Source organism: Scyliorhinus torazame, chromosome 12, assembly GCF_047496885.1.
Source record: "Scyliorhinus torazame isolate Kashiwa2021f chromosome 12, sScyTor2.1, whole genome shotgun sequence".
Lineage (NCBI taxonomy): Eukaryota > Metazoa > Chordata > Chondrichthyes > Carcharhiniformes > Scyliorhinidae > Scyliorhinus > Scyliorhinus torazame.
In genome coordinates, this window is record NC_092718.1 from 44,095,578 (window position 1) to 44,120,041 (window position 24,464).

The 24,464-nt window shown below is 50.7% G+C and overlaps 1 protein-coding gene and 1 long non-coding RNA gene across 5 annotated transcripts in view; one reads left to right on the forward strand and one right to left on the reverse strand.

The window, feature by feature from the left end:
- The window catches only part of LOC140387540 (protein unc-13 homolog C-like), a 972,441-nt gene that overhangs the window by 707,602 nt on the left and 240,375 nt on the right, over window positions 1-24,464 (reverse strand). The window lies entirely within an intron of this gene.
- On the forward strand, window positions 318-22,034 carry LOC140387541 (uncharacterized). Its single transcript, XR_011933892.1, has 3 exons — window positions 318-458; window positions 15,698-15,822; window positions 21,724-22,034. It is a non-coding gene; the product is annotated as an uncharacterized lncRNA (long non-coding RNA).

Consider the following 24,464-nt stretch of genomic DNA (forward strand, 5'->3'; position numbering starts at 1 on the left):
CCGGTAGCCCTGGCTCGAAACTGGGAAACAATGGGGGAGCACATTGGTGGCTCCAGGAAGTCTAGAAGGTTCTAACAGGTTCGAGCCCCAGACTTTGTCTTGCAAACCATCCTGATGGGAAAATGGTTAACACCTCACGATGGCCATCCTGAGCCATTCCTCACCACATCAGCCCGAGGTAATCCCATCAAACTCAACTGACTGGTGGGAAGAGCCAGACAAAATTGTAAAGGTTGCTTCTTTTAAAATATTGGACTCAGAACAAAAGCACAAAACAGAAGCATGGAACAGAAGCATAGAGCAGAGAGAGCAGAGAGGACAGAGGAGAAGTCAGTTAGCTGGTGAGCAAGCAAGATGTGAAGACGACCCGGGGACCGACAGAAGACACCAGCAATCTACCAAATTCGACTGCTGCAAACAACTAAAAAGACTTTAAAATTAACTCGACCCCAGGATCGGTGAGTATATCCTTTCGGTTCCCAGAAATACCCAATTAGCTAGGTGTTGAGAAAGGGTGATTGGGAATTGTGTAAATCTGTGTAAATTTAAAGATATTCGTTGTGCCGCTATAGTCTTTATTTCTTCCATATTATAGATTTCATAGAATTTACAGTGCAGAAGGAGGCCATTTGGCCCGTCAAGTCTGCACCAGCTCTTGGAAAGAGCACCCCACTTAACCCACACTTCCACCCTATCCCTGTAACCCAGTAACCCCACCTAACCCTTTTTGGACACTAAGGGAAATTTAGCGTGGCCAATCCACCTAACCTGCACATCTTTGGACTGTGGGAGGAAACCAGAGCACCCGGAGGAAACCCACTCAGACACGGGGAGAACATGCAGACTCCGCACAGACAGTGACCCAAGCCGGGGATCGAAGCTGGGACCCTGGAGTTATGAAGCAACAGTGCTAACCACTGTGCTACCGTGCCGCCCCAGTAGCTGGTTGTGTCGGTGTATATTGACTGGTCTGGTTGACTTCTTCGATTCTTGAAAAAAATCAATACAATTTGGCCTTTTGTGTCGCGCACTCATCTCTCTTTTCATTCTGGTGAATCACAGAGTCAGAACATAATTCCGAAGTCTAGAACCATAAGAGCCTCGAAAACGCTCACTCAAGTGGGTTCACTGTTCAGCCGTAAACAGTGACCCACTCTCTTTCTGTCTCTCCTTTGAAGTCGTCCCAGTGTGACACTTCCACAGTTTACTACCACCTGCAGGAGAGAGACATCCACGTCCAAGAGTGGTAGCCGAGACCACCACCTGTGGAGTAAAAGAACCCTTACAGGCCTTGTCTGAGGAGGAGGAGCAGCCAGACCAGGAGGGGCTGGAGGATGAGCCCGGGGAGAAGCCGCAGGATGGAGGACAGGTGGTGGCAAGGGTTTGACATGCCCGGCAACCAAGGAGCTCTCATGCTCACCCACTTCTCTTAGGACAAGGCTTAGTCCATCAGTTCACCCCCTCCCCATTGCCCTCCTTCTCCCACATTCCCCTCCTTCCCCACTCTTCACCTCCCCCCACCCCCCACCCTGCGCAACTACCCTGTTCCAATCTCCCAGGGTCTGTGTAACATCCCCCAGAGGGTGTGCCTGCATTGGCACTATAAGTGGGTCAAAATACAAGGCAGGAGATTGATGATCACTCACTGTGAGGTAACTTCTGGTGCTCCTCAGGTTATGCCAAAGCCTAACTCCTGCCTTTCTGCTGACAGTGTGCTCACACCCATCCTCTGCATCGGGGGCATTTGATCTTGGACCACTGTGTCCAGGGCGAGGGGAGCGGAGGGCAACAGGAGGTAGGGGTGCAGGCATGCCTGCTGTGAAGATTAACATGACAAAGGCTTCTCATGTATCAGGTGTAACATATTTTAATTGTGGCATTTCCATTCCCCCTAGCTACAGATAGTGACCCCCCCCCCGCCCATCCACTCACCCCATTATGCATTCTGTGATCCTCTCTCTTCTTGATCTTTCGTGGTCTACTGTTATGTCTAGGTGTGTCCCCAGGTGACACATTGGAGGTGGAGGCAGCCTGCTGCTTTCCGCATCCAGTTGCCTTTGATGCCCTCGGTTGCTGTCCTCTGGAGGGCCATGGCTGACTTGTTGTTCCTGGAATCGCCCTTTTCTGCCCACTGCCCTTGAGATCCGCCAGTGTCAGGAGGAAGGGGGGCGGCGGCGATTCAAAGAACTGGAGACTGCCGTCGTCTCTTTCGTAACAGGCCCTGAGTTGGCCTCCAGCACTTCCTCTTCCCTGATGGTGCCTGTAAGGCCGCGGGGCTCTCCATGGGATGCAAGGGCAGCTGGAGTGAGCTCCAGAGGCCTCTGCATAATCTAGCTCTGCCAGTGCTGGCACCTTACGTTTCTCTGTATCATTGTGTCAACGCCCTCAGCGACTGGGCCACACTCTTCAGTGCCCAGCATTATCCACCGGTATCTGGGACATGTCCCTCAGTGACTAGGTGTGGTAGTGTGCATTAGGGGTCATGTGGGACTGTGAAGCCGTGATGTAATTGGCTGACAGATACCGGGTCCTGGTTGGCCGTTGACCTCTAGCTCCGCCCTGAAGGCGGAGTATAAGAACCAGGAGTCCTCCCCAGCAGGCCAGTCTACTCCCGCTTCCCATTCGCCATCCCCTGCCCTGACATGACCGCGGCCACAGTCATTAAAGCCCTTAACACCAAATTCACACTGTTCGGTTGCCCCGCATGCGTCCACAGCGACAGGGGGTCCTCCTTCATGAGTGACGAGCTGCGCCAGTTCCTGCTCAGCAACGGTATAGCCTCGAGCAGGACGACCAGCTACAACCCCCGGGGGAACGGGCAAGTAGAGAGGGAGAACGGCACGGTCTGGAAGACCGTCCTACTGGCCCTACGGTCCAGGGACCTCCCAGTTTCACGGTGGCAGGAGGTCCTCCCGGACACCCTCCACTCCATCCGGTCACTACTGTGTACTAGCACTAACCAAACGCCTCATGAGCGCCTCCTTGTCTTCCCCAGGAAGTCCTCCTCTGGAACATCGCTGCCGACCTGGCTGGCGGCCCCAGGACCCATCTTGCTCCGAAAACATGTGCGGGCGCACAAGTCGGACCCGTTGGTCGAAAGGGTTCACCTCCTTCACGCGAACCCGCAGTACGCTTACGTGGAGTACCCCGACGGCCGACAGGACACGGTCTCCCTGCGAGATCTGGCGCCCGCCGGCAACACACACACACCCCCGACACCAATCACCCCCTCCCTGCCACCGCCGCACCCCGCGACCGCCCCCTTCCCGGGAGGATCGGTCCTCCTCCCAGGCCCGACCAGGAGTGAGACCCAAGCTGAAACCGTAAGGCTCTCGGAGACGACAACACCGGAACAAGCACCACCACCACCACCGGGGCCGAGGCGATCGACACGGACGACCAGACCGCCCGACCGACTCGTGGCGTCGATCTAACACTACAATATGTGGACTTTTAACGAGAACATTTTGTCTTTTTCTCCTGACGATTACTGTAAATAGTTCGAAACAAAAAAAAAACCTTGTACATACTGTAATAACTTGCGAAAGTTTTCCTCCCAGGACCAGCCTTGTAAACCCTTACCACCATGCGAAGCATCACCCCGCCGGGTTCATTTTTAACAAGGGGTGAATGTGGTAGTATGCATTAGGGGTCATATGGGACTGTGATGCCGTGATGTCATTGGCTGACAGATCCCGGGTCCTGGTTGGCCGTTGACCTCTAGCTCCGCCCTGAAGGCAGAGTATAAGAACCAGGAGTCCTCCCCCGCAGGCCAGTCTACTACTGAACTGCGGGGGAACAGTCACGCTTAATAAAGCCTCATCGACTTCACTCTATTCGTCTCTCGGAGTCTTTGTGCGCTACACTAGGACATGCTCTGCAGTGCTTCGGCAATGTCCACCTGTGTATGGGACATGTACCTCAGCGACTGAACCATGATGTTGAGGCAGTCAGCCATGGTTGTCACAGACTTAACCATGTCTTGGACACCACTACTCAAGACGCTGACCTCGTGCTCCAGGCTTTCCACTGAGATCTCCACCCGAGCAATGTTGGCCTCAGCGCCATGCATTGTTCGCATCACGTCCAGCACACAGAGTATTTGCGACTCCTCCAATCGGCTATGCACTTGCTGGAATGTCGCTGACTTCCCCTCCAGAATGTCCTGGCCATGTCCTAGCACCTGCTTCAGCTCTGGGATAACCTTATCCAGGGGCTTGGCATCTGACCGGGATCCAGCAGACTTCCGACAGCTGACTCCCTTCGATGTTCCTGCCTCCATCTGATGTCCATCAGCAACTGTGTGGTGCTTACCAGAAGCCTGTCCACTAATGTCACCCACTGAGGTGTGTGTCTCTGCACCGGTGGAAGGTGGGGATGATAGCTGTGACACTTCAATGGTGGTCTCCTCGGAGTTCTCCTCTGAGGTGGTCTCTTGGGTGGCGGGGGTGAGGGGCGGAAACTGGCCTGGTATCAGATGAAGATCCTACGAGAGATAGGGCATGTGGTCAGTGAGAGGGAAGGATAATTTTGTCTGACATGAACAACTCATTTGGGCGAGGGGGCAGCGGATTCTCACATCTGCGATGCAGGCCAACATTGCTGTTGGTGACTGCTTCTGCCTCGATCAACCCGCGATCTCCATGGCCCGTTCCTCATATGGAATGAGAAGTTGGATTTCTGGTACTCACCCCCTGTCTTGGCCCTTTCCCGCTTATTATGGGCTATCTTTTACTGTGGGGGCAGAGAGAGCATTGTGAACCGCGCACTTGATTGGTCAGGGGGTATCTATGGCAGATGGCATGTGTGGGCACCACAGCTTGACATGAAGGGGTTGTGCTAGTGGGTGCCCCATGGGTTATGAGCAGCAAGCATGAAGATCGGAATGGGGAGAGTGCGAAGGGTCAGCCAATGATTTGAGGTGGGGGGGGGGATGGAATTTGAGGGGTGGCAGGCGGAACTTTTGCCAGGGGAGGGGTGGTAACTTATCCTTGCAGCTCGGTGGAGGTCGTAGGTCTTCCTACATTGGTCCTCCTCGTCATGTCATGCGGCCCGCTGCCACTGCCTCCCAGGCGGTATTGATGGCCCTGATGCTGGTCCTCTGACCTCTTCAGGAGAACAGGATGTCCCGTCTCGCATCCACAGCATCCAGAAGCCTGGTCAGGTCGGCATCACCAAAGCGAGGAGCAGGTCTGTGCACAGCCATAATTGTGTGTCGACTGGAGTGAATGGTGAGGTGGCGCTTAATAGCAGCGCCCCCTTGTTAGCAACAAGATGCTGAAGTACGAATCTGGCGAATTAGACGGCCAGACAGTCATTAATGGCAGGAAGCTCGTCGGGACTCATTTCCGGCACTGAGTACCGCTAAATACGAGCCATGGTCCCGCCAATGTGGCCGTCGAGCTACACCCGACCAATCGCACCCAAAATGACACTTCAAAATATTTCCGTAAAATCACGCCCTAAGGTTGATGCCAGGACTGAATTGTGTGAGGGTCGCGTGCCTTTAGGGTCGCTATTCAAGGAGCAATTCAGTACATGCTAATGGGCCAGCACTCTACTAGCCCAAAAAACGAGCAATTTCAGCCAGTGGGCATTCTAACTGCTGGGGAAGGAGTTAGCACCCAAGAATCTGGCAGCTGGAGTTGTTTTTAAGCACTCCACTTACCTCTCACTCACTTCAGCCACCAAGATACTCAGAGAAGACCTGTCCCCCGAGTTCAGGAGTCCTAGGTGGACCCACAGCTCCATGCCAGTGAGGAGCGGAGGGACACCCTCTTCCCCAGGGTGGGCCGCAAACTCAAGCCCGCCCTCCTGAACACTGCCTGGGAGGTGGTGGCAGAGGACGTCAGTGCTGCCAGTCTCACCAGCAGGAGACACCTGGTGATCTGGGGAAGCGGGGGGGTCACTGGTGAGTCCTCTGCCCTGAGTGGGGCAGAGAACTACAGAGGGTTCCAAAGGCAGCGGTGCAGATGTCCTCTGGTTGGGGTGAGTTCTGATGATCCTCTACTTCCTCTGCAATGGGGCAGTGCATCTGAGGAGTGCAAACACCTGGTGGGCTCCAGATTGAACTTGGCCCTTGATGATACAACTGGGATATGAGGGTGTCCAGAGGGGCGACCTGGGTGGGCTCCCAGATGACCAGAGGCCTTCTGAGCATTTAAAGGGCACTGGCAGCACTCAGCAGTGTGAGCAGCCAGGACCCTGTAAGTAGCACCAAAGGGGTGAGTTTAAAAGACAGACTGCAGTAATGGTAGTCTGAACCAGGCCATACCGATGCCGAGGGGGACACCCCAGGTCCGCGGATCTGGCACCAAGTCACTACCCACTCCTCAGTAAGCCCATTTTCAGCGATTTTTCAGTGTTTTTTCCAGCCTCCAGCAGCAGCTCCCCCCCCTGCCCCCACCTCCGCAGTCATGGTGCCAGTCTACATCTGTCAACACGTTTAGTAATCCACGCCCACAAGACTTCCGCCTGAGAGGAGCGGGACATCGTGGAACGGCAGAGCACGAAGTGTCCAACCCGCTAATCACATTGCAAACCTCGTTATCGGCGCCAGTGAGGGACCGGAGCATGGCGCCCAAATTGGCAGCGGGCACAGATCTTGATTTTGGCCGGATGCCCGATTGCGTTTTGCGCCTTCGCGAGGCGGAGAAGTTTGAACAGTGTTGCTGCAATAATTTATATATTACATTACTGCTCTTGTCACCACTGATCAACAACTTTAATAGCAAACTATAATGAAAACACTGCCTTGTATAAAACGATGGCAGCTAAATGTGCTTAGAAATTGAATGCATTTAAGAAAATACCAGGGCGAGTACGTCAAGACATGAGAGGTCTAAAGTAAAGAGAAACAGCCCCAACACACAATCAAGGTATATTATGTGCAGTTTAGAAAGATATGACAGCAAAGGTTGAGTGTGAATAATATTCTTATTGAAGAAAAACAATACTTGCTGAAAAGCTAAACATTGAAAAGATTACTTGTCAACTGCGTGGTTGCAGAGATTTATAGTAAGGAGTATTTTCACAAAGTTTCAGAACCTGCCTACTTTGCTGCCACTAGCACAGGGCTAAATCGCTGGCTTTGAAAGCAGACCAAGGCAGGCTAGCAGCATGGTTCAATTCCCGTACCAGCCCCCCGAACAGGCGCCGGAATGTGGTGACTAGGGGCTTTTCACAGGAACTTCATTTGAAACCTACTTGTGGCAATAAGCGCTTTTCATTTCATTTTTTCATTTCAGTCTGGGAAAGGATCAGGAAAACTTAATCACGACAGGTCCTCCACGATGTGCACCACCGCCGGAGGTGGGTATGGTCTACAGGGGAGAGAGGGTCATGTCCAGGCAGTACCCTGGCAGTGCCACCCCGGCAGTACCGGGGAGAGGTTCTGTGGGGGCGGTGTCAGGAAGGGGGGGGGGGGGGGGTTCTGTGGGATATTTCTTTTCCAATTTTATTACATCGGGGATGCCGTTTGGCGGGCTCATTCAGAATCCGCTCAGCCAACATGACGTTGTGGTTTCTGCACCTTGGAAAATACGGCGGGAAAAGCCAGGTCCCCTCCACTTTTCCATCCCGCGATCACACTTTGCCAAAAGGTGGCAAAATTCCGCCCAATGATTTTAGTTTATGCGAGAAGCAATGTTTCAAGAAGTTTAGACTAAAATGGCCATCACAGATAAGAACCTGAGAAATGTTTTTATTCTTTCATGAGATATAGGTATCACTGGTAAAAGCAGCATTTGTTGCCCATCTCTAATTGCCCTCAAGGACGTGCTGCTGAGCCATCTCTCGAACCGCTGCATTCCATCTGAAATAGGTACAACCACACTGCTGTTAGAAAACTAGTTTCAAGGCTTTGATCCAGCGACACTGAAAGAATGGTTTGCGGCTTTGGAGGGGAGCTTGCAAGTGCTGATGTTCCCATGTGTTTGCTGCCCTTGTCCTAGATGGCAGAGGACACGAGTCTGAAAGGAACTGTTGAAGGAGCCGCTGAAGTGCATCTTTTATGTAGTGCACGCTGCTGTCACTGTGCAGCAGTGGTGGAGGAAGTCAATTTTTAAGCTGGTAAATTGGATGCCGAGTAAGAACAAAGAACAAAGAAATGTACAGCACAGGAACAGGCCCTTCGGCCCTCGAAGCCTGTGCCGACCACGCTGCCCGACTAAACTACAATCTTCTACACTTCCTGGGTCCGTATCCCTCTATTCCCATCCTATTCATGGATTTGTCAAGATGCCCCTTAAATGTCACTATCGTCCCTGCTTCCACCACCTCCTGCATTTTCCTGACTGGGGTTGAACTTCTTGAGTGTTGTTGGAGCCACCCTCATCCAGGCAAGTGGAGAGTATTCCATGACACTCCTGACTTTTTGCTTGTAGATGGTGTTATGGGTCCGGGTTTACAGAACCCCAAGGTGTTTCATGGAGTTCAACCGACCTCCAACGTTTAATAGATTGTGGTGTGGGAAGCACACGGCGTACTCTCCAGGTGTGATACAGCAGAAATGGACAAATGGTTTTTAAAACAAAACAATGTTTATTCTATGAACTCAAGTTAACCTTTTAAAAACAAACATTGAATATCTTAACATCCATTACTTCAAAGATAACCCCAAAAGACCACAACACTAAATAATCCTTCAAACTAAAAACATTTCAAAAGGATGTAAAACATCCTTTAAACATCCAAAAGACTTCAAACCTTCAGACATTAGGTTACATTCAATATATTTATAGTCTTTGGATTGCAGACATCAACAGACCAGCTCTGTGTTTCTTCCTGCAGCTCACAGCAAAACACACAGACACTCCCAGCTGCCTTCTCAAAACTGAAACTCAAAAAAGCAGAAGTGAGCTCAGCTCCTCCCACCCTCTGACATCACTTCAGTAATATGATCAGCTCCATTTCTTAAAGGTACATTGCTTAAACATCCATTTGTTAAAGGTACTCTCACATGACAATGGTCAGCAAACCTAGTGGGGTCAGTAATTACTTGCTGCAGATTTTCCATCCTCTGACCTGCTCTTGTACCACGGTATTCATATATTTGGTGCAGTTCAGTGTCTGATCAATAGTAACCCCCTTGTTAGTGGGGACTTCAGCAATGATAATGTCATTGGATATTAAGGGGAGATGGTTAGATTCTTTCTTGTTGGAAATGGTCAGTACCTAGCACTTGTGTGGCACGAATATTACTACAGATCTTGCTGCATATGGACAGGGACTATTTCAGTATCTGAGGAGTTATGAACGATACTAAACATTATGTAACCATCAGTGAACACCTCCACTTCAGACCTTATGATGGAACGAAAGTCATGGATCAAGCAGCTGAAGGTGGTTGTGACAAGTACAATATCCTGAGGAGCTCCTACAGTGATGCCCTGGGACTGAGGTGATTGGCTTCCAAACACATCTTCCGTTGTGCTAAGTATGACTGCAACCAGTGGAGAGTTTTCCCCCTGATTCCTGTTGACTTCAATTTTGCCGGGGCTACTTGATGCCACAATCGGTCAAATGCTGACAAGGATTGTGTGGTTGCCGTAGTTACCTACTCTGCAAGAAAAGGTGCTTCAGCAACAGATATATTGGTGAGGACAAGGTGGAGTAGGTTTTTCCCTCATTGGATTCCCTTACCACCTGCCACAGGTCCAGTCTGGCAGATATGGACTGCAGCCAGCTCGGTCAATAGCGGTGCAGGAGCAGGAGTAGGCCCTACGAGACTGCTCTGCCATTCAGTACTATCATAGCTGATCTTCTACCTCAACGCCACCTTTTCACATTTTCCCCATATCCAATAATTCCCTTGTTTTCCAAAAATCTAACGATCTCGGTTAGAATATATTTAACGACTGAGCACTCATTGACCTCCCAAAGAAGTTATCGCTTGGTTTATTTATTATGATAGTCAATGGCAGTGTAATTGCTTTAACCTGTTTAGCAACTGGCCAACAATAAGGTTCTGAAGAGAGGGTATGAGATTACCCAAGCGCTCAGCATGGTGTACGAAAGAATAAAATGCTAAGTCCTCATGAGCTGTTGGATGTTGGTGACACCATCGACTCGGACTGAAATAATGCCTCACGCTACAGCAGAAGTCAAAAGACCATAAAGACATAGGAGCAGAATTAGGCCACTTGGCCCATCGAGTCTGCTCTACCATTCAATCATGGCTGATATTTTCTCATCCCCATTCTCCTGCCTTCTCCCCATAACCCCTGAGCCCCTTATTAATCAAGAACCTATCTATCTGTGTCTTAAAGACACTCAGTGAATTGGCCTCCACAGCCTTCTGCGGCAAAGAGTTCCACAGATTCACCACCCTCTGGCTGAAGAAATTCATCCTCTCTTTTAAAGGATCGTCCCTTTAGTCTGAGATGGTGTCATCTGGTTCTAGTTTTTCCTACAAGTGGAAACATCCTCTCCACATCCACTTGTAAGTTTCAATATGACCCCCTCTCATCCTTCTGGACTCCGAGTACAGATCCAGAGTCCTCAAACGTTCCTCATACGACAAGTTCTTCATTCCAGGGATCATTCTTGTGAACCTCCTCTGGACCCTTTCCAAGGCCAGCACATACTTCCTTAGATATGAGGCCCAAAAATGCTCACAATACTCCAAATGGGGTCTGACCAGAGCCTTATACAGCCTCAGAAGTACATCCCTGGTCTTGTATTCTAGCCCTCTTGACATGAATGCTAACATTGCATTTGCCTTCTTAACTGCCGATTGAACCTACACATTAACCTTAAGAGAATTGTGAACAAGGACTTCCAAGTCCCTTTGTGCTTCTGCTTTCTGAAGCATTTCTCCATTTAGAAAATAGTCTATGCCTAAATTCCTCCTTCCAAAGTGCATGACCTCACACTTTTCCACATTGTATTTCATTTACCACTTCATTGCCCACTCTCCTAGCTTGTCCAAGTCCTTCTGCAGCCCCCTTGCTTCCTCAATACTACTTGTCCCTCTACAGATCTTTATATCATCTGCAAACTTAGTGACAGTGCCTTCAGTTCCCTCTTCCAAATCATTAATGTATATTGTAAAAAGTTGTGGTCCCAGCACAGACCCCTGACGCACATCACTAGTCACCGGCTGCCATCCTGAAAAAGACCCCTTTAACCCCACTCTCTGCCTTCTGCCAGTCAGCCAATCCTCTATCCATGCCAGGATCTTACCCTGAACACCATGAGCTCTTAACTTATTTAACAGTCTCCTATGGGGCACCATGTCAAAGGCCTTCTGGAAATCTAAATAAATCACGTCCACTGGTTCTCTTTTGTCTAACTTGCTTGTTACCTCCTAGTCACTCAGATCTCTTTGCTTGTTTTGCCATGTGGGCTTCCCAAGGTTCGGGCAAAATATTGACATCACTGAATGTCAAATTGTATACGTGAAGGAAACAAAGTTAATATGGGAAGTTTTTACAAGCTTCAAATATTCTTTGAAAACCAAATCGAACAAGAAGGCAGCAGAAACTATGGATGGAATTTACTCCAGCTGTTATGTCACAAAATGTGGCAGCAGAGCCCATTTACTCACAGGAGAGGCCACACATTAGTCTCCACGCAGTGGGAAAATATTCTGCAATTGAGTCGGAGGCAGGAATGGGATGATGAGAGAAACTCAAATGTCCGTGTGCAATGTCAATTAATTGGAATTTAGAGATTAGATTAAATGGAAGTTACACAACTTTCATGTGCCTCTCGAAGGCCGCCCAGAAAACCCAGCAAGGTTTGCCAACAATCTACCTGCAAAGGGGTGGGGAGGAGCATATTATCAAGCACTCTGTGGCCTGATTGAGGGACCTGATCTCTGGATAGAATGGGGGGGGGGTTGCTGAAAGCCACCACCTGTTCTCGACTCTGCCTCGACTCCGACCCGCCGTCTCCTGTGGCCATTTCCCCACAACCCCCAACCCAGCCTCACTCACCTGAGTGTAGGAATTCAATAACTATCTCCGGTCAGGTTGTGGGTCATTACTGGCAGCACCCATCTCTCCCACAGCTACTCCCAGCAATGGATAACTGCCAGTCTCTAATTGACCAGCAGATCTCAGTGGGCAGGACTTCCAGTACCAGGGTCCTAGGTCCTGGGGGAGGGACTAAAACTGGTCAGTTAAGTACCTGACAGTGTTTGAACTGATGCGCAAGGCAGGGAAAGACAGTTTGGACCAGTATTCTTATCTTCCAGTTTTACTGGTGTTCTATTTCAAGGTATTCAAGGCCGATTCGGACCAATATTCTTATTTCCCAGATTTTACTGGTGTACCGTTTCACAGTATACATGACCAGTGCAAGGTATACAAGACCAGTTCGGGCCAGCATTCTTATTTCCCTGTTTTTTCCTTCTGGGTGGGCTTCACGCTGGTTCACCTGCCAGTGGGCAGGACCCACATCAGCAACACGAAGTTAATTCCTATGTACAACCATTAGACACCCAGAAGAACTGCTTGTGCAAATTGCCACGAGAATATTTAGTGTTTAATATCAATTCTGCTAACATAACATGCTGACTCTAACCAAACCCTCTGGGTTTAATTATTAAAACTCAGTGCATTCCGGCACAATTCAAACAGAATAAATGCCAGCAAGATAGCTGTTGGGATTTAACGTACACACATTAAAATTATCTCATGACAGCTTTACGCATCTCACAAAATGAACTTGAGCGTAATTGCCACCTATAAACATTCAGATTGTTGATATAAAAATGTTGAGATATCTTTATTCCGTGAACTGATAAAAGACTGCTAAGTGTTTGTGATTTTCTGCATATGCAGCACCTGATAACTCACTGGGCATTGCAACTCTAAATTAATGAGAAGTGGATGTGAATCAGGCAGCATTCCTTCAACAGCTTGCTTCGGGGGCGATATCCTGACACTGATGAAAGAGATGTACAACCAACTGACAGAAAAAACATTTCAAGTCAATGTTCATACTAAGTGAAATGATGAACTATTTATCTTGGTAGCATTTGACATTGCTTAAAACAATGCAAGTTAAAGGTGACTATAATCTCCCCAATGATTATCTAAATCATGAAATTTCCCAGCACAGTGGAAAACGGGGAACGGGCCGTGACATTTTAAAAATTAATTCACGGGATGTGGGCATCGTTGGCTCGGCCAGCATTTATTGCCCATTCCATGGTTGTCCTTGAGAAGGTGGTGATGACTTCCACCTCCTGGTGTCCCTGAGGTGTAGTTCACTCACCATGTTGTTAAGGAAGGAGTTCCAGGATTTTGACCCAACGACAGAAAAGGAACAGCGATATTGACTCTCCTCCCCGCTTCAGATGACTCTAGGATTTCTGCAGCCTGCCCCAAAGGTGTTGGGGGAGCAGAATATGTGTACTTACAACAGTTGCTCTTTCCCCATCTTCCTGGAGGTTCACCAGAAAAGCTCCAAGGCACGTGAACAACTAAACTAGCTAATGTTAACCTTTATACCTAACCTGCTCTCCTTTACTTCAAATCAGTGCACCTGAGATGGACAGATGGTATAGTGAAAACAGGTCAACAATAGAGTCCTCTTTTATTTTTCAAAGAAAGCCATCAGATGATCGGGCTGGAGGCCATCCAACTGCTGCCTCTGACAGCACCCTGGGAGCCCCACAGTCACTTCCACTGCCGCAGGCCCTTGAAGCTAGATTTCCATTCCCAGTCTGAGCATAGGTCTCTGCCAGGGGTTTGAGCAGTGTCATTGATGCCTTGCAGCAAAGCAAAAGCTGAGCCCACAAATCTAGGCAGGTGGAAGTTTGAACATCTGAAGCAAACTTGGGAGGAAAGCATAAATAGAAACAAAAAAGTGCTGGATAGACTCAGCAGGTCCGGCAGCATCTTTGGAGAGAAGCAGAGTTAACGGGCAGGATTCTCCGGAATCCGGCGGACGGGCCGTACCGGCGCCAAAGAGTGGCGTGAACCACTCCGGCGAAGGGCCGCCCGCACCTTCGGGGTCTAGGCCGGCGCTGGAGTGATTGGCGCCGAAGGGCCTCCGCCGGCCGACGTGAGTTGGCGCATGTGCAGGAGTGCCAGCATGTTCCCAGAACCGCTGCCGTGATTCCTGCGGATGCGCAGTGGGTTTCTTCTCCACGCCGGCTATGGTGGAGTTACAGCGGCCGGCGCAGAGGGAAAGAATGCCCCCACGGCACAGGCCCACTGGCAGATTGTTGGGCCCCGATCGCGGGCCAGGCCACTGTGGGCCCCCTCCCCACCCCCGGGCCAGATCCCCACACGCCCCCTCCAAGGACTCCGCAGGCCACCCTCAGAGCCAGGTTGTCCTGCCGGTACAAACCTTGTGTAATTTACGGCGGCGGGACTGTCCGAAAACGGGCGGCCGCTCGGCCCATTGCGGAGCAGAGAATCACCGGGGGGGCCGCTGCCAACGGCCCCCGACTGGCACGTTGCGATTCCCGCCACCGCTAAAAAAAAAGGCGCAGGAATTCGGCAGCCGGCTTCGGGGCAGGATTCACGCCGTTCCACGGCGATTCTCCGGCGCGGTGGTGGGTCGGAGAATCCCGCCCAACATTTTGGATCTAAATGATCCTTCCACAGAACTGAGAAAAGAATGTCTGACTGGGACCCGGGGCAGGTAGGGAAGAGAAAAACAGAGCAGGCTGGATTCTCCACTCCCTTACGCCAAAATCGCGTTTGGCGACGGGGCGGAGAATCTATTTTGGCGGCGAAAACGGGAGCGGCACCGGATTCTGAATTCTCCGCCCCCTGAAAAGCGGCAATTATCCACCGCCTCAGGCCATTGCCTGAGGCCTGCCCCGCGATGCTCCATCCCCGTCCGGTCAAAATTCCGATGACTTGATTTACGTGTGCTTACACTGTTTGTGAACTCAGCGTGGTGGCTGCGGACTCAGTCCAGGGCCGCCGGAGTCGGGAGAGGGCCAATTGCAGCGCAGGGGGGGGGCTTAATTCGGGGCTGGGGGCAATGTGGGTGGGCGTTCTGGGGCGCGTGAGCGGCCGATGGGAGGCACTACTTTGCCGGTCCAAATCCGCAGGCTGAGCCTGCCATGGAGCACGGTGCGGCCACGGCAGGCCGCCGCTGTGCGCATGCACTGCCCTCAGATCGACCTTCCTCTGTCTGCGGCGGCCCCAGACTGAGTCCGCAGCCGCCACGCCGAATTCACGAACGGTGTGAGCACACGTAAATTACGCCGTCGGGAATTCGGCCGGACAGGGACTGAGCACCACACGGCGGGCCTCAGGCAATGGCCTGAAGCAGTGGATAATCGGCGCGGCGCACTTCTAGAGTACGTCGCTTTTCAGGGGGCGGAGAATTCAGAAACCGCCGCCACTCCCGATTTCGGGCGGGGGCCGTACCGGCAGCTAGAGCTGCGAGCTCCATGCTGGGTTCCTGCTAGCCACCAGCAAAATGGGGAATCAGTGGCCATTTAACGCCAGTTTTCCTGGCGTAGAAGGCCAACGTTTCCATGCCGGCGTGGGGACTTAATCTCCAAAACAGAGAATCCAGCCCAATGGTGTTTTTCCTGAGTTGTGGTGAACCAGCACAGATTTGCCATAATATAAATATTTTAAAAATATATAATAGAAATAACCTCATTCTGTAGATTTTTGTTTCGACAAACCTTAAAATAGCGAAATCAAATATGATAAATTAATTGCCAAACCATTGTAGTTACTGATTTCTAAAAATGTGTGGAAATATTTTACATTAGTTACCCGAGCTTTACATGGAGCGCAACCCAGAGGAGGAATTTGAATTGGTCAACCTTCTTCACCGCCCACAAGTACAACAATATCAGCTGAGGAGGTCATCAACAGTCAGGTGCTGGATTTGTAGGTATGGATAACAGCTGGAGTAATAACACCTGCTAATAACCTGCATCGCAGCAAAAGTGTTTTTAACCACTGGAATGGAAGTGCCAACGTACTTCACGTATTGTTTTTTTAAAAATATATTTTATTCAAAATTTTTGGCCAACCATCACAGTACATTGTGTATCTTTTACACAGTAATATAACAATATAAATAACAATGGCCAGTTTTTTAAACAAGGAATAAATAATATATAAACAACATCAAAATTAAAAAACAAAACTAAATGGCAACTGCCTTGTCCCAAATAAATACTCTCCAAAAATACAATTCAGCAGTCCAGTATACAATTACCTATAACAACAACCTATACATATTATACTTATACACTAACATCCCTGAGAGTCCTTCTGGTTCCTCCTCCCCCCACCCCCCCCCCCGCCCCCCACCCCCCCGGGTTGTTGCTGCTGTCTTCTTCTTTTCCATTCCCTCTATCTTTCTGTGAGGTATTCGACGAACGGTTGCCACCGCCTGGTAAACCCTTGAGCCGATCCCCTTAGGACGAACTTAATCCGTTCCAGCTTTATAAACCCTGCCATGTCATTTATCCAGGTCTCCACACCCGGGGGCTTGGCTTCCTTCCACATCAACAGTATCCTGCGCCGGGCTACTAGGGACGCAAAGGCCAAAACATCAGCCTCTTTCGCCTCCTGCACTCCCGGCTCTTCTGCAACCCCAAATATAGCCAACCCCCAGCTTGGTTCGACCTGGACCCCCACCACCTTCGAAAGCACCTTTGTCACCCCCACCCAAAACCCCTGTAGTGCCGGACATGACCAGAACATGTGGGTGTGATTTGCTGGGCTTCTCGAGCATCTCGCACACCTATCCTCTACTCCAAAAAATTTACTGAGCCGTGCTCCAGTCATATGCACCCTGTGTAACACCTTAAATTGTATCAGGCTTAGCCTGGCACACGAGGACGATGAGTTTACCCTACGTAGGGCATCAGCCCACAGCCCCTCCTCAATCTCCTCCCCCAGCTCTTCTTCCCATTTCCCTTTCAGCTCATCTACCATAATCTCCCCCTCGTCCCTCATTTCCCTATATATGTCTGATACCTTACCATCCCCCACCCATGTCTTTGAGATCACTCTGCCCTGCACCTCCTGCGTCGGGAGCTGCGGGAATTCCCTCACCTGTTGCCTCGCAAAAGCCCTCAGTTGCATATACCGGAATGCATTCCCTTGGGGCAACCCATATTTTTCGGTCAGCGCTTCCAGACTTGCAAACGTCCCATCTACAAACAGATCTCTCAATTGTGTTACTCCTGCTCTTTGCCATGTTCCAAATCCCCCATCCATTCTCCCCGGAGCAAACCTATGGTTATTTCTTATCGGGGACCACACCGAGGCTCCCGTCTTTCCCCTATGCCGTCTCCACTGCCCCCAAATTTTCAGAGTAGCCACCACCACCGGGCTTGTGGTGTATTTCTTCGGTGAGAACGGCAACGGCGCCGTCACCATAGCTTGTAGGCTAGTCCCCCTGCAGGACGCCCTCTCCAATCTCTTCCACGCCGCTCCCTCCTCTTCTCCCATCCACTTACATACCATTGAGATATTGGCGGCCCAGTAGTACTCACTTAGGCTCGGTAGTGCCAGCCCCCCCCTATCCCTACTACGCTGCAAAAATCCCTTCCTCACTCTCGGGGTCTTCCCGGCCCAAACAAAACTCATGATACTCTTCTCAATCCTTTTGAAAAAAGCCTTCGTGATCACCACCGGGAGGCACTGAAACACAAAGAGGAATCTCGGGAGGACCGCCATTTTAACCGCCTGCACCCTCCCTGCCAGTGACAGGGATACCATGTCCCATCTCTTGAAGTCCTCCTCCATCTGTTCCACCAACCGCGTTAAATTTAACCTATGCAATGTACCCCAATTCTTGGCTATCTGGATCCCCAAGTAGCGAAAGTCCCTTGTTACCTTCCTCAGCGGTAAGTCCTCTATTTCTCTGCTCTGCTCCCCTGGATGCACCACAAACAACTCACTTTTCCCCATGTTCAGTTTATATCCTGAAAATTCTCCAAACTCCCCAAGTATCCGCATTATCTCTGGCATCCCCTCCGCCGGGTCCGCCACATACAACAACAAATCGTCCGCATACAGAGATACCCGGTGTTCTTCTCCTCCCCTGAGTACTCCCCTCTACTTCCTGGAACCCCTCAATGCTATTGCCAGGGGCTCAATCGCCAGTGCAAACAATAATGGGGACAGAGGACATCCCTGCCTCGTCCCTCGATGGAGCCGGAAATACGCAGACCCCCGTCCATTCGTGACCACGCTCGCCATCGGGGCCCTATACAGCAGCTGTACCCATCTAATATACTCATCTCCAAAGCCAAATCTCCTCAACACCTCCCACAAATAATCCCACTCCACTCTATCAAATGCTTTCTCGGCATCCATCGCCACCACTATCTCCGCTTCCCCCTCTGGTGGGGGCATCATCATTACCCCTAGCAGCCTCCGTATATTCGTATTCAGCTGTCTCCCCTTCACAAACCCAGTTTGGTCCTCATGGACCACCCCCGGGACGCAATCCTCTATCCTCATTGCCATTACCTTGGCCAGAATCTTAGCGTCTACGTTCAGGAGGGAAATAGGCCTATAGGACCCGCATTGCAGCGGGTCTTTTTCCTTCTTTAGGAGGAGCGATATCGTTGCCTCTGACATAGTCGGGGGCAGCTGTCCCCTTTCCCTCGCCTCATTAAAGGTTCTCATCAGTAGCGGGGCGAGCAAGTCCACATATTTCCTGTAAAATTCAACTGGGAATCCATCCGGTACCGGGGCCTTCCCCACCTGCATGCTCCTAATTCCTTTCACTACTTCCTCCATTTCGATCTGTGCTCCCAGTCCCACCCTCTCCTGCTCCTCCACCTTAGGAAATTCCAGCTGGTCCAGAAAACACATCATTCTCTCCTTCCCATCCGGGGGCTGAGCTTCATATAATCTTTCATAGAATGCCTTGAACACTCCATTCACTCTCTCCGCTCCCCGCTCCGTCTCTCCCTCCTCATCCCTCACTCCCCCTATTTCCCTCGCTGCTCCCCTTTTCCTCAATTGGTGGGCCAGCAACCTGCTCGCCTTCTCCCCATATTCGTACTGTACACCCTGTGCCTTCCTCCACTGTGCCTCTGCAGTACCCGTTGTCAGCAGATCAAATTCTACGTGTAGCCTTTGCCTTTCCCTGTACAGTCCCTCCTCCGGTGCCTCCGCATATTGCCTGTCCACCCTCAGAAGTTCTTGCAGCAACCGCTCCCGTTCCCTACTCTCCTGCTTTCCTTTATGTGCCCTGATTGATATCAGCTCCCCTCAAACCACTGCCTTCAGCGCCTCCCAGACCACTCCCACCTGGACCTCCCCATTATCATTGAGTTCCAAGTACTTTTCAATACACCCCCTCACCCTTAGACACACACCCTCATCCGCCATTAGTCCCATGTCCATTCTCCAGGGTGGACGCCATTCTTTTTCCTCCCCTATCTCCAAGTCCACCCAGTGTGGAGCGTGATCCGAAATAGCTATAGCCATATACTCCGTCCCCCTCACCTTCGGGATCAACGCCCTTCCCAAAACAAAAAAGTCTATTCGCGAATAAACTTTGTGGACATAGGAGAAAAACGAAAACTCCTTACTCCTAGGTCTGCTAAATCTCCATGGGTCTACTCCTCCCATCTGCTCCATAAAGTCTTTAAGCACCTTGGCTGCTGCCGGCCTCCTTCCAGTCCTGGACCTCGATCTGTCCAGCCCTGGTTCCAGCACCGTGTTAAAATCTCCACCCATTACCAACTTCCCCACCTCTAGGTCCGGGATACGTCCTAACATGCGCCTCATAAAGTTGGCATCATCCCAGTTCGGGGCATATACGTTCACTAAGACCACCGCCTCCCCCTGTAATTTGCCACTCACCATCACGTATCTGCCCCCACTATCCGCCACTATGGTCTTTGCCTCAAACATTACCCGCTTCCCCACTAGTATAGCCACCCCCCTATTTTTCGCATCTAGCCCCGAATGAAACACCTGCCCCACCCATCCTTTGCGTAGTCTAACCTGGTCTATCAGTTTCAAATGCGTCTCCTGTAACATTACCACATCTGCCTTAAGTTTCTTAAGGTGTGCGAGTACCCGTGCCCTCTTTATCGGCCCGTTCAGCCCTCTCACATTCCACGTGATCAGCCGGGTTGGGGGGCTCTTTGCCCCCCCCCCCTTGTCGATTAGCCATCCCCTTTTATCCAGCTCCTCACCCGGTTCCCACGCAGCTGTGTCCCCCCTAGGCGGTGCCCTCCCGCCCCGCCCACCCCACCCCATACCAGCTCCCCCTTCTCCCCAGCAGCAGCAACCCAGTAAATCCCCCCTCCCACCCCCCCCCCCCCCCCGCTAGATCCCCCACTAACATAGTTACACCCCCCATGTTGCTCCCAGAAGTCAGCAAACTCTGGCCGACCTCGGCTTCCCCCCCGTGACCTCGGCTCGCACCGTGCGACGCCCCCTCCTTCCTGCTTCCCTATTCCCGCCATAATTATCATAGCGCGGGAACAAAGCCCGCGCTTCCCTTTTGGCCCCGCCCCCAATGGCCAACGCCCCCAGCTCCTCCACCTCCCTCCCCCACAACCTGTGGAAGGGAGAAAAGTTACCGGGTCGCAGGATTAACAACATAAAAATCATCTCTCCCCCCTTTTTCCCCCCTCTTCGCCCCCCATATTCGCCCCACCACTTTGTCTCAAACGTTCTTTTTTAATAACCCGCTTATTCCAATTTCTGTTCAACAATAAATGTCCACGCCTCATCCGCCGTTTCAAAGTAGTGGTGCTTCCCTTGATATGTGATCCACAGTCTTGCCGGCTGCAGCATTCCAAATTTAATCTTCTTTTTATGAAGCACCGCCTTGGCCCGATTAAAGCTCGCCCTCCTTCTCGCCACCTCCGCACTCCAGTCTTGATATACGCGGATCACCGCGTTCTCCCACCTACTGCTCCGAGTTTTCTTTGCCCATCTGAGGACCATCTCTCTGTCCTTAAAACAGAGGAATCTCACCACTATGGCTCTGGGAATTTCTCCTGCTCTCGGTCCTCGCGCCATCACTCGGTATGCTCCCTCCACCTCCAGCGGACCCGTCGGGGCCTCCGCTCCCATTAACGAGTGCAGCATCGTGCTCACATATGCCCCGACGTCCGCTCCTTCTGCACCTTCAGGAAGACCAAGAATCCTTAAATTCTTCCTCCTCGCATTATTCTCCAGCACCTCCAGCCTTTCCACACATCTTTTATGGTGTGCCTCGTGCATCTCCGTCTTCACCACCAGGCCCTGTATATCGTCCTCGTTCTCGGCAGCCTTTGCCTTCACGACCCGAAGCTCCCGCTCCTGGGTCTTTTGCTCATCTTTTAGCCCTTCAATCGCCTGTAATATCGGGGCCAACAGCTCCTTCTTCATCTCCTTTTTAAGCTCTTCCACGCAGCGTTTCAAAAACTCGTGTTGTTCAGGGCCCCATATTAAACTGCCACCTTCCGCGCCATCTTGGTTTTTGCTTGCCTTCCTTGCCGCTGCTCTAAAGGATCCACCGCAATCCGGCCACTTTCCTCTCCTTTTTCCATCCGTATCCAGGGGGGATTCCCTTCTGGTTTACCGCACAGTACCTTTAGCCGTTAAAATTGCCGTTGGGGCTCTTATCAAGAGCCCAAAAGTCCGTTCCACCGGGAGCTGCCGAAACGTGCGACTTAGCTGGTCATCGCCGCACCTGGAAGTCACTTCACGTATTGTTGATCTGCCAAGAATTATTCCAGAATAGTTTATAATTGAACCAAGAAGCCAAAGCTATTTCAAAACAGTCTCACCTGGTTCCCCAATGTATTTATTTTTTCAGATCCTAGGATGCACAGGGAGGTGATCGAGTGCAGCGTGGAGCTCGAAGGGTTGGTCAGGATGCCATGTCAGAGGTCATCTGAATCAGAAACATTTCAAAGGATGCCCTCTGACCAAGGAAGAATGGCATTGTGTGGAACACACTCTGAAATGTTTGTGCTCATACTTCCATTGAACACTGCAGCCTGGAACGTGTAAACATTCAATAAAGGATGCACATCTGCAGAGGGGTTTTGCTGTCCCTATGAGGAACCCTTGATTTTCTTCACCATTCATAAGTCTTTTCTTGCTCCAGCCTCAATAAAAAGAATGTCACAGATGTGGTTTCAAGTATCATTATTTACATAGTCCTCAGAAAGGAAAACATTGCAGTTAGAGCAATGCTCAGTGTGACACAATGGCCTCCCCACTCACCCAAGTTGATGCGCTGCTCGCCTGTGGCCTTGAAGGAGGTGGAAGCAGCCTGTTCACTTGCGGCTGAGATACATGTGACGGTTGTCCTTATTGTAAAGGTGCGGGGAGGGGGATCATCCACGGAGGCTGCTGCACCTGCCCTGCTCAAATGCTCCAACAGTCAGAGGAATTAAAAAGGCCCAAGGGTGACGATGGCAACCTGTGAATGGTGACACCCTCATCATGTTCAGTGTGTCATCCTCAGTCGGTGCTACAGATGCTGGGTGGGGTGCAAATGGCATCCCTCCCAAACATCTCTGCCCCACCAGTGCCTCTCCAGCTACATTGTGTGGCATGCATCATCTGCACATCAATGGGCAGTTCCTGCACGAATCCTAAAATGTTGCCAAATATGACACTTCACGAGGATGAGTGCTTGTGCTGAAATCCTGAAGGCTTGGTAAGACACGTGAGCTTGATGGACTCCTCCAACCTCTGCTATGATCCCGCACTACCTCAAGAAACTCTAACATGGGGGTACACCTGCTGCTGCTAATTTACATACAGACTCCTTTTCAGTGATGTCTGAGGCCCTGCAGTTGTGCCCTGCTGATTGGGGATATGTCTGCCCTCTCTCCTCCGCAGGAAACTGACCACAGTTCCCTTTGGCTCTCTTCTCTCCGCCTGCACCCTAGTGCTCCAAAACCCAGGCCCCTAAAACCCCGGTATCTAAACATGGGCAAGGGCCACCAAGGTTAATGTATCTGCGCAGGTGGATGATGCACTTGAAGATGTGACGGTGCATCCTCAGAGTTTGACTGGTCATCTCAGCCTGGTGATGAAGAGGGTGAAGATCTCCGTGGGTGGACGTATGACCCTGTGGGAGACGCAAGAGATCGTGAGAGATAGCCTTGGAAAGAACTGGCCTCCACAGTGCTGAGACGGCCCATTGCAACTATGGGTTCGGCATGCTGTAGCACAGGTTGGAGTTCAATGTATCTTTTAATGACCAATTTACTCTCTTGTAATCACCAACTCTAGTAAGAGTGTCCATTTTGCTCTGGTCATGGTCAGTGATCCTGACTACCTCCGTTGGTGTGACACCTTAGACACAAGATACATCTTCATCCATTTGAGCTCTTACTTGGGTATTATGTGTCCATTTCTTCTGCAAGGACAAAAAAGAATGAGATAAGGCACTACAGGCCTCAGGCCAATGGCAGCTGCTCAATTCATTAAGAGATACTTTTATCAGTGGTTACAGGTCCTCAGCAGCACTATGGCTCAGGGCTATTCTGAGCGGTTAGTAAGTAACCTCAGTGAACAGCCCTCCCATGTTCTGGAACAGCCTGCACTCAGGGAGCTCTTAGCTAGTGTCTCTGCTGGAGGATGGATAACCAGACGCCTGTCCTGGGGATTGAGGGTAGCACTTACCTTGCAGGAGCACATCAGGTGATTAAACCTCTTTTGAAAAGTGGACCCACACTCTTCGAACCACTATTCTGCCGCAGATAGTGGCAGGTGCCTCCAATCAGGCCCGTTCGGTCTATGTGGGTGCCAATCTCCAGGAAGAGGACTTCCCTCCTCTCCCTCATGGCCTCCGGCATCCCTTCAAGGTCCACGTCTGAAAAACAAAAGCTGCCCGGCCCTGAAGGCCTAAGGCTCTCCTCTTGAAACGCCACAGAAGTGAAAAATCCAGCCTAAAATTTTCCGTAAATCTTCACTGTCCAATCACAGAACTCAGATGACAGCCATAGTAATGATAACCTGGGGCAGATTTGGGACACAGAAAAGGTCTTGACTTTTGTTTCCCACCCCGCAGTGAAAATGCAATCCCAGAAATCACACTGGAGACCTTACTGTCTTTGATTCATTGTTAAAACATGCTACACATTTACTTACTTATGGTGCGTACTATTTTTAAACAAATTTGTGCACTCTTGCAACGGCATAAATCACTACCTCCAGGAAAGGTGGTGGTGGTGCACGAAGCTAATGGGTCGGCAAAGTACACAGAAGAATTAATAGTAAATGAGTCAGAAAATAAATACTTATGCGGATACGAACATACGAATTAGGAACAGGACTAGGCCACTCAGCCCCTCAAATCTGCGCCACCATTGAACAAGATTATGGCTGTTCTGACTGTGGCCTCAATTTCGCCTTCCTGCCTTTCACCGATAACTTTTCATCCCCTTGCCTATCAATAATCTATCAAGCTCCGCCTTAAAACATCTGCCTTTTGAGGAAGGGAGTTCCAAAGACTCACCACCCTATGAGAGAAGAAAGTTCTCCTCATCTCTGTCTGAAATGGGCGACCCATTATTTTTAAACTGTGTTTCCCCCCCC